Source organism: Tenrec ecaudatus, chromosome 8 (genome assembly GCF_050624435.1).
Source record: "Tenrec ecaudatus isolate mTenEca1 chromosome 8, mTenEca1.hap1, whole genome shotgun sequence".
NCBI lineage: Eukaryota > Metazoa > Chordata > Mammalia > Afrosoricida > Tenrecidae > Tenrec > Tenrec ecaudatus.
Window position 1 is genome coordinate 83,375,005 of NC_134537.1, and position 11,075 is coordinate 83,386,079.

General features: G+C 42.1%; 1 pseudogene; it reads right to left on the reverse strand.

Annotated features, from left to right (window-relative positions):
• Window positions 1-9,435: 9,435 nt before the first annotated feature.
• On the reverse strand, window positions 9,436-10,763 carry LOC142454383 (RWD domain-containing protein 4 pseudogene; annotated as a pseudogene).
• Between the last annotated feature and the right edge of the window lie 312 nt (window positions 10,764-11,075).

An 11,075-nucleotide genomic window follows, 5' to 3' on the forward strand; every position in this document is an offset into this window, starting at 1 on the left:
GTTATGGGTTTGAATCCACCCAGCTGTGTCACAGGAGAAAGGTCTGATCACTGGTTAATACACATGTTGGTGCTTCACATGTTAGACTTGTTTCTGGGTATATGTGACCTGCTGATTCCAAAAATGGTACCAGTTTTCCCCTAATCAGCTCTCATTTTTGAGATCTAGGACATATGCTAAATATCACCCATAAAAAATCTGGATATTTTAATGTAGTGTAGGCTAGTCTGAAAGTGAGGAAGTGCACACTGGTTTTAGTGAATGTAGTTTGCATTGCATTATATAGTTAGGTCATACTTCGCATGATGTCCTTTGTACAAAGATAATACGTGAACAGTGAACATTATATGAACTTAGAATATTCTCCAAGTATCACTTCACCTTTCTGGGGAACTGGATAGAAGGCAGTTCTACTCTGTTATCTTAAAAGGGGCCAGAACTGTACAATAAATAAGGAGTCCCGATGGCAGAGTGGGTTCTGCGCTAGCTTACTAATCACAGGTACGGTAGTCGACTCATCGGCCTCTCTGAAAGAGAGGGAAAGATTGACAGCCTCAGAAACCCACAGAAGCTCCACTCTGGCCGATAGGCTGGTCGCTCGCTATGAGTGGTAATCAACTGACTGGTAGTGAGTTTGGTACCATAAATAGGGATTCAAATGTTCTGAAACTCAAAATGGGTTGATCAGAGTTCAAACTCCTTTATTAAAATTAAAATGTTAAAAAAAAGAGGACCTGATGCAAAGGGCTTAAGTGGAGAACAAATGCTTTGAGAATGATTGGGGCAGGGAATGTATGGATGTGCTTTATACAATTGATGTATGTATATGTATGGATTGTGATAAGAGTTGTATGAGTCCCTAATAAAATGTAAAGAAAGAAAAGAGGAGAAAAAAAAATGATTAGGGCAAAGAATGTACAGATGTGCTTTATACAATTGATGTATGTATATGTATGAACTGCGATAAGAGTTGTATGAGCCTCTAATAAAATGTTTTAAAAAAAACCGGAAAAAAATAATAAAATTAAAATGTTCCAGTCTTGTTATAAGATGGCACAGCTTCTCCACCTGTGCACAGAGCTCTTAAAAGAAAAGTTAAAATTTTTCTTATAAAGAAACTGAGTTAGCCTCACCTCTGAAATATTTTACATAAATTGGACAATTGGCTTCTATATATTAAAATATGTTCTGAAAAGTTTACTGCATAATCTGAAGAAGAAAAATTTATATCTTCAAAATATCTATGAAGTCTTCCATATTCAACACTCTAAATTGCCCTCACACCTTCCACATATGTGTTTTATCAACTTGTTGATTTTCCCTTCTTCTCAAGCTGTGTCCTGACTTTGCAGGATCCAACTTGTAGTCTGGGTATATTGTACAGCCCCCATACCTAAAAAGAAAAACCTACTACCATGTAATCAATTCTAACTCATAATGACCCTATAGGACAGTGAAGAACTGGTCCTTTGTGTTTCTAAACCTTTAAAACTTTTAAAGGCTGCAGAGTGACTAGTGGGCTTGAACCACTGACTTTATGAGAGGCAACAAATTGTGCAACAACTCACCATCCCGATCCATCAATAGCTTCCCCTGGAAGTCCCTTAAGACCTCATTCTTTTCCAAATAGTTCTTACTGTGTCAGCAACCTGCCGGCCTTGGTTATTTCATCTCTACCACTACCAAACCTGTAGCCTTCCTGCATCTCTTAGGCTCAGCAGCCCCAGGAGCTATGTGAATCGCTAGAAGTCTGAAGCCTAACATCTGGACTTGGACTTACCTGGACTTGGACTTGGACTTGATCGCTTCTACAACTGTGTGAAGTTTTCTTGATATTCATTTCTTTCTACATGAACATATATGTCATCGGTCTTGCTTCCCTAGAAAACCCAGCCAAACAGAGATGTCACGTGGAGAGCTCTAAGGAATGCCAAGAAGAAGCTAAAATAATGATTTTCCTCCACACAGGTAGCAAGCACCATACCTGAGAGTCGGTGCCCCGAATTCAGACTTCTAGTCTCCTGAACAGTCACAAGCTGGGGAACCCACAAGGTCAGTTCTATCTTCCCATACAGGATGCTGTCAACTCGAGGGCAGTGAGTTTGGTGTTTTGGACCCTCCCAAACTATGAGAAAATAAACATTTTTTGGCATTTCTATTATAGTAGCTCTATGTAACAAAGAAAATATGTTAATTTGTGTCAATATTAGGAAGAATTTTTGAAAACACTTGTTAGTTGCCCTTGTGTAGACTTCAACTTGCAGTTATCTCATGTGACAGAGTTCTTAACTATAATCTTTATGAAATAAGTACACCCAAAGTGCTCCTTAGAAGCAAGGATGGACTTTGGCTATGTTATCAGGAAGGAGCACTCCCTAGAGCGGGACGTCATGCTTGGGAAGGTAAAGGGTCCTTTGGCTAAAAGACCCTCAGTGAGATGTCTTAACACAGGGACTGCAACAGCGGGCTCAGACAGCAAAGACCTGAGCAAAGCGAAGGGGACCGGGCCGTGCGTCATTCTGTTATAGATGGAGCTGCCATTCTCCGGGGGAATGCCTCTTACATCACATCAGGCCTGTGAGCAAGGCACTGCATCCCACCCTAATCCTTAATACAGCTCACTGATTGGCTTGCCACCGCTCACATGTGGGGAGGTCATTACCGAACTGCCACACTACCTTATTATATAACTGCCAAACGAGAGACTCCAGTCAAGTGAATACACAATCTTCACAATCACAAAGGGTAAAACTCTTCCATTTCTTCCTTCTTCTTTGCCTCCCTCTGTACTATGCTGAGGAGACTTAGCAGCATTGTGCTAAGTCATACAAGTTGGGCGGCTAACCATAAGTTCAGCAGCTTAAAACCACTAGCCACTCCATGGGAAAAGACAAGAATTATAGTCTCAGAAATCCACAGGGGACCCTGTCCTATAGGGTCTCTATGAGTCAGAAGTGAGGTGATGGCAGTGGCTTGGTGTTTGGCTTGGGTAATAAGTTCTACGACAGGGGGAGCTCAAAGATTCTCCGGGAGCTTTGAGAAGGGGAAGCACATGGACCGGTGCACGAGAGAAAGTGTCCTGAAGCAGGCAGCACCCACGCTGAGTCTGACGAATGAGGCGATACGGAGTCTGACAAGAAAGGGCTGAAGAAAGCATGTGCAAGAGTTAGAGATGCGATGAAGCATGGCATGGTCTGGGAATCATCGTGCACTCTGTATAAATGGGAGCCAGAGCAGAATTCAGAGCACCTCACTCAGAGCTAGGTCACTGGAGAACTTCCATACCAGGGTATTAAAAAACAAAGAAACCTCGATGAATCTGGAAGACATTATGTTGCGTGAATTACGTCCATCACATAAAACCACAAACTGTGTGCTCACCCTTTTGACACGAACAAGTAATCTATGGAAACTAATGCTCATTAGTGGTCACCAGGGATGGAGGGAGAGGGGACTTATTTACTTTCTAGGTAGTTAATACAACAATGAAATAACAACAACAACAACAACAACAAACACCTCATCAAGTCAATTCTGACTCATAGTGACCCTATAGGGCAGGATAGAACTTCCCCTGTGGGTCTCTGAGACTCACTCTTTACAGGTGAAGAAAGCCTCGTCTTCCTCCCTCCAGGTGGCTGGTGATTTTGAACTGCTGACCTTCTGGTTGGCAGCCCAATGCATCACCCACTATGCTACCAGGAGGACTTGCATGTAACCCTGAAGTGTGCGGGGTATCCAGAAGCATTTCACACTCTCCCCTGATTAGCTTTCCATTTCTGAAAGATTAGCCAGGGTGTAATATGAAAAATGATTGAAGAAGAGACATGACTCACGGCAAAAAGGAAGGTAGGAAACTGCTGGGGTCTAATGTTACAGTATAGCCTAAGGCAGAGGAAGTTGCAATGCAGAGAAGGGAAGGGGTTTTAGAGACAAGCAGAAAGAGAGTCAGAATTTGGAGACAGGAAGGAAAGGGGTGTTCCAGACTCAGATTGTGGGGATGGATGGAGAAGCAAGTATCTTAGATGGGGACCCAAAAGAAGAGCATGGGAGTGGGGTGGGGGGAGGCTCAGGCAACCCCTGCTTTAGACCTAAGGGTCTTGAAATGTCTTAGCAACACTGGAGGCGCATGTTGAGTTAACTAAGTAGATATACAGCTCTCACAAGATAGAAAACAATCTCTTCTGGTCAACCAGTAGCAGCCCCATAGCCCCCAACAGAATCAGAATGTAATAGTAATGAAAGAAAAAAATTAATATTATTCTTTCTCTTTCTCTCTCTTTTAATGACTGAGTGACTAAAGGAGAAGGACTTAATACAGCCAACATTAGAACTGAAACCACAAAAAGGCGATGATGCCGATATTCCATAGGGCTCAGTCACCCACGAGTCCCATACGGAGCTCTGGACTCTTGCTGAACCAGGGAACTGAAGGTATTTATACACTTAGAGACCTAACCCAGCCAGGCTGGAAGTTATTTCTCATGACAACCCGCCAATGTGTAACATTTTGAGATTTTTAACTACATTTCACAGGTGATAACATTAAACTGTGGACAATCTCTGGAGGGACCTTTTACTTTTTCAGTTTTTCATGATGACAAGATGGGGGACAGGAGGGTGACAAGTAAGTTTTTCCCCTCCGTGTCTTTATGCTGGTGAATACTTTGGGCCATGTCTTACACCTGTGTCAATAACCTCATCTCCCTAGGGTCTCTTCAAAAGCAAGAGTTAATTAAGAAGCTTTCAGGGTCTGGCTAAAGGTTGGGTTTCATAAGCCATTAAGAATTTTTTTTTAAAAAAGAGGGCTTATAAAAATGTAGGACTGCATAAGAAAACATAGAAAGTTTTGGATATTTTAAGAGTAGATGGTGAGGTCTGTAATGCAAGGAAAAATGAAAAAGTATTTCTACAAAATCATAGAAATCTTTATTATGGAAATAAAAGCAACAAAACGTGAAGCTACCACTTCTCAAACCTGTCCCAGAAATAATTCTGCACTCTTCCGCTTACACCATGCTAAAAGGGCAGTTTGGTATCCTCAAGGGATTCATGTGAGGTGAAGGCAACTGATATGGCGCATCCAGTCATATTTCCTACAGTGATGTATTAGAATTCTGGACTCCATGGCGGTGGCCCCAGCACTTGTCTGTCAGTGTGTCGTACTGTGGGGCGTGTGTGTAGCTGTGATGCTGGAAACTCTGTCTCTCATATTTCAAATACCAGCAGGGTCATCCAAAGTGGACAGTTTTCAATGGGGCTTCGAGACCACAGACAGACTATGAAGAAGGAGTAGTCTGTCCATTTCAGAGGAATTAACCACAGAAAACCTTATGAGTAGCAGCAGAACATGGTCAGAGACAGTGCCAGAAGATGAGCCCCTCAAATTGAGAGGCACTCAAAATCTAAGTGAGGAAGAGCAGTCTTCTCAAAGTAGAGTCAACCATATGATGTGAATGGGCAATACCGTAAGGACTGTCATTTGCTGATGGAGCGCAACTCAAAATGATAAGAGACAGCTGCAAACACCTGTTGATTATAGGGCCTTGGAATATAGGTAGTATGGATCTAGGAAAATTGCAAGTTGTCAAAAATGAAGTGGAATGCATGGAGATCAATATCCTAGGTATTACTCAGATGAAGTGGATGGATAGTGGCCATTATAAATCAGACAATCATATGGTCTACTATGTCAGGAATGACAAATTCAAGAGTAATGTATAATATTCATCCCCTAAAAGGGCATTTTAAGAATGATCTTGAGAGGCAGGGAGGAAAAAATGAGGAGCTGATATCAAGGGCTCAAGTAGAAAGAAAATGCTTTGAAAAGGATGATGGTGACATATGTACCAATGTGCTTGACACAATGGATGGATGGATGGATGAATTGTGGTAAGAGCTGTAGGAGCCCAATAAAACTATTTAATAATTTTTTTTTAAAAAAGAATGATCTTGAAGTATAATGCTGTCTGTGATAGGATAATATCTATCTAAATAAAAATAAATCCATTCAATACAACTAATCTTCAAATTTATGCACCAACCACTAAAGGCAGTCAGGGAGAAACTAAAGAATTTTACCAGGGTTTTCAGTCTGAAAATGATCAAACGTGCAACAAGATACATTGATAATTATTGATGATTGGAATGCAAAAGTTGGAAACAAAGAGGAAGGAACAGTTGGAAAATACAGCCTTTTGATAGAAATAAAGCTGGAGATCACATGAGCTCCACCTGATGCCACCCTTCAGGCGAGCCCAGCCTCCTCCATGGTTGCAAAGAAACCAGCAGACTCTACATCATAGTTGGCACCAGCTTCATCCCACTTGATGTTGGCAGGATCTTGATCCTGGACGATAGAGGTGGACTTCTGATTGATGGTCAGCTTCCCATTGTCAGCCTTGACGGTGCCATTGAATTTTCTACAGGTGGAATCATACTGGAACATATAGACCATGTAGTTCAAGTCAATGAAGGGGTCATCGGTGGTAACAATGTCTTCTTTACCAGGGTTGAAAGCAGCACTGGTGACCAGGTGCCCAATGTGGCCAAATCTATTTACTGTGACCCTCACCATCATGTTTCTGCGATGTGGCTCAGACTACACAGGAAGATGCAGCTGCCTGACACACGAGGAGGAGCAGGGAGCCAAAATATGCAAAATACTGAATGGCAAGAAAAGCATGACAATTAGATGGAAAGAATACACAGAGTAACTCTACCCAAAAAGGCTAGTCAACATTCCACCATTTCAAGAGGTAGCATAAAAACAAGAACCGAGCATACCGAAGAAAGAAGTCAAGCTGCACTGAAAGCATTAGGCAAAAACAAGGCTCCGGGAATTGATACAATACCAATACAAATATTTCAACAAGCCGATGAAGCATGGGACACATTCACTCATCTATGCCAAGAAATTTGGACGATAGCTGCTTAGCCAATTGACTGCAAGAGATCTATGTGTGTACCCATTCTAAAGAAAGGTGACCCAACAGAATACTCAAATTATAGAACAATATCATTAATCTCATAGGAGCTGGAGGCACAGTGGTTACTCAGTGACCTGGGATCTGCAAGATCAGCAGTTTGAAACCACCAGCCTCTTCTCAGGAGAAATACAGGACTTTGGACTTCAGTGAAGAGTTAAAGTCTTGGAAACCTACGGGGGGTAGCTTTTCTCTGCCCTCTAGCGTCGCTCTGAGTTGGTATCAACTCGATAGCAGTAAGCTTGGTTTATCATTAATATCATTAGTATTTCATACAAGTAAAATCTTGATGAAGATCATTCAGCAATAGTTGCAGCAGTACACTGGAATAAACCCCACAGGGGCAGTTCTATCCTATTCTATGGAGTCACTATTCTAGGGACCACCTACAATCGAACAGGTCCAAGAGGCTGTTGTATAACTGAGGGGTAAAATTAAAGAGATATCAGACAAGATAAGGCATGCACATGCTCACCTCCGGGACCGCCATGACTTCAGGAGCCAGGTCTGCACAGAGAGAGAGAATATATCGCCAACCAAGGCTTATTTACACTCCAGGGGCTTGAAAGCCCCCCTAATTACAGGTAACCACATACAAACCAAAGTGGGTTGTACCCTAACCCTAAAGGTCCCTGAATATGTAGGAGGAATAACCTAACGCCAGTGTCTGGAGCAGGTAAGGGGAGTGGCTGTCTTCAAAGGCTGGACAGCAAAAGCACAGGTCTGTTCCTACAGTTAAAACTGCAGGCTAGATAGCAACCAGCCATGTGCTTGTAAGAGGTGACTTTAAGGAAGCACTATTAGGGGATGATATAGTGGGAAACAATATTAATTATGAGAATGTGATTGGTACTCACCTCCAACTCACAAGGTACGAAGACCTCCCTCTACTTCAGAAACCCAGCCGGCCAGGCTTCTTAATATATGAGAATAAAGGATTCATGTGTAAACACTCTTCCCATTCTTTGCTTCCCACACACTATGAGTTGGAATGAAGCATTGCATTGCTTAAATCTTGTGCACGAGACCTCTTTAGAATACTGAAAAGCAAGAATGTTCATTTGAGGGTTAAGGTGAGCCTGACCTAGCCATGATATTTTTAATTGCCTCACATTCATGTAAAAGTTGGAAACTGAATAAGGAAGAACCAAAGCGTTTGACTGTGGTGCGGGAGAAGAATATTGAAAGTTTTCCTGGCTGCTAAAAGGAGAAACAAATCTGTCCTGGAAGAATACCGCCAGAGTGATCCTTAGAGCAAGGACGGCGAGATCCCCACCTCATGGACTTTGGCCACGTGGTCAGGAGGGTCTAGGCCCTGGAGAAGTGCGTCTTGCTTGGTAAAGTAGAGGGGAGTGAAAAAGAGAAATTCCCTCCATGAGATGGACTGATCCTGTGACTGCAGCAATGCACTCAGCTTTAGGGGCGATTGTGTGTGTGCAGGTGTGCAACTCAAGTTGTATGGCTTCTTCGGGCTGTCATTGCACACCTTTTGAAGTGAACAGACTTTGAGAAGATAGAGTGGGAGTGGGAAACGAGATGATGGTGACATTGATGAGAACGTTCAAGTGTTTTATGTAAGGTAACAACAGGCGCCACTGCCACCACCTCCCCACCAAGAAATTTGTGCCCTTCGTATAAAAGGAGTAAAAATAGTTCATTAACATTTCACTAGCATTCTCTGTAACCAATGGGCCACAATAAACTGGAGCAATCCTAGAAAATTTACTAGTTGATCTAGCAGTTTTGATATCTTTAAAATAATAAACTAAGAACACAAACAAATTCACACAGGAATCTACAAACATACAACCTCAAAACAGAAGTCAGCAGGTTCCAGTGGCTGGTATTTGAAGGTTTCTGTCATGTTAATTCAAGAAAAAAAGTGATACAGCTTTTGCAAATGAGATCAAACTCCTTCATTGGAATCACACTCATATTTTATAATTCAAAAGATTTAGGCTAGGCTATATTAACTCAGGTAAATACCATGCATACAAATAAAAACCAATGGTATGCTAAGGTAACATCTCTAAGTTAATTATACTTTTAAAATGCCAGATCCAAACTTCATAGGTATAATTGAAGGACCTGACATTTTTCTTTTACATTTTTACTTTTTGATACACAGCAGTTAATTGCAAGTATTTTTAAAGCTGGGAGGTATATACAGAATCCCTGTAGATTGCACATAAACATCAATAACTTTTCCTGATATGTCAAAATCATACCAATGGTTTCTTTAATGTAGTTTTTTAAAAATCAAGTATTTATTATAGTTCAGCAGTTTCAAGCCTTTATGTCTAGCTTGACAAAGACCCCCAGGCTCAGAAACAGTCTGTTTACATGAAAAGAAACAAAACAAATGTGTTTTATGTTAAATCACCTAGAAGACCCCACTTAGGAAACAAAGAAAAACATAATAGTAGATAGATAGGACTTTATTAAAGGTATTTCCAGCAATAAGCAATTAATATTAAGGCATCTTTTACTCCATCATGGCATATGCAGCAAAGAGAAATGTTTCAACCAAGCGTCAGCACTTCTATTGAACAAGCTTTCCAATGCATTTGGCAGATTTTTGTTTTAAATATTCCACATACTATTAAAAGCTTCTATGATTAAACATCGGGACAGAAATCATGAGAAAAGTATAGACATACACTCATTTGTCAAAGAGAAGTAATTCACCCTTGAAAACAAAAAGGAACTACCCATGTGTGCTCTGTGCTAAGTCCAAATACTGGGATTAAATCTCTTCGAAGCAACTCATGCTTCAGTAATTAAGATTAAAAAAAGAGATGAGGACTTGATTTCAGGTGAGAAGCCCCTTAAGGTGGATCCTGCTGACAAACAGCAGCGCACTCGATATTTTGATGTGGGTCTGAAAAGACCTTCACACATCCACTGGAATAAGGTCATGTAAATCAACACTGATCGTTTACTATTTCCCACAATGGCCCATTGCCAGGCTTTGGGAAGTGTACTAAACAATAACACTTCCACCTTTTAGTAAGGCAAGTTTGTGAAGATAACGTAATAGCAACCAGATGTCTTCTTGAACGGTTAGTTTACATTTTCAATGTAAGAAACATACCGAAAAATTGTGCTTAATGAAAAGTCACCACTACAGCAGAAGGGTGATGGAAGCTTCTGGACTCCGGTTCCTTTTCTAATAGGATGCTTTCTCCTGCTTCCAGATTCCCAGGTGATGCGCCATCTTTAGAACCAGCTTGCCTGAGCCGCTGGGCCACATCTACCCGGCTCCATCCTGGAGGGCGGTCTCCTTTGGGATCCGTTTTATCTGACAGTTTCCGTTTCCGGGCTTTTGAAAGTTGTTCTCTTTTTTTGTCCTTTCTCTTACCTGATGGGGCCGGATTAGGAGTTTCAACTGAGGTGCCAATTGCTTATGGATGTCCTGGAGCGAGTAGGAGTGAGTGGTTCTCCACGAACGAACAGTTCCTGGTTGTCCTTGGCACATCCAAGTAAGTGTAGGTCAGAGCAGTTCCAAGATTAATGTCAACGACTTCTTGTAACTTGGCTAATCTGCTCTGCTTTTCAGCTGATGACACGGTGGTAAGAAAGGCGCCCACGGATATAACTGATGCTCTTTGGGGATGTTTCTGTCCCGGAACCCTCTGTTAAGATGGCTTCGGGATCATCATTTTCTCCTATCCTATATGGAAATGAAACTGCACTTAATTCCTGGAAACTTTCATCTCCTTCGAAAATAGAGCGCAACGCTTCTAGTTCCACCTCCCGGTCCTCGTTGGCACCCATCGTGTTGGCCCCGGGCGTCTCCCTGGTGGACGGGCAGCGTTTGTGGACACAGCAGAAAAGCGAGGGCAACCAGCAGGCAGGGGCGTGTGTGCAGGGAGCCAGGGCCGGTATGGGGGCAATGTGGGGGCTAATACTGGACCGGGCAGTGCAGCGTTCCGTGTTGGAACCCACGTCACAGGAGCAAGTCCGAATGAACACATTGGCAGTGAGAGTTGTATCCATTGCACCATGTGGATCATCACAAACGAGGCCCAGCCCCGAGAGGAATGGGAATTCCAGAACATTTCATTGTGCTCACGTGGACCCTGTACA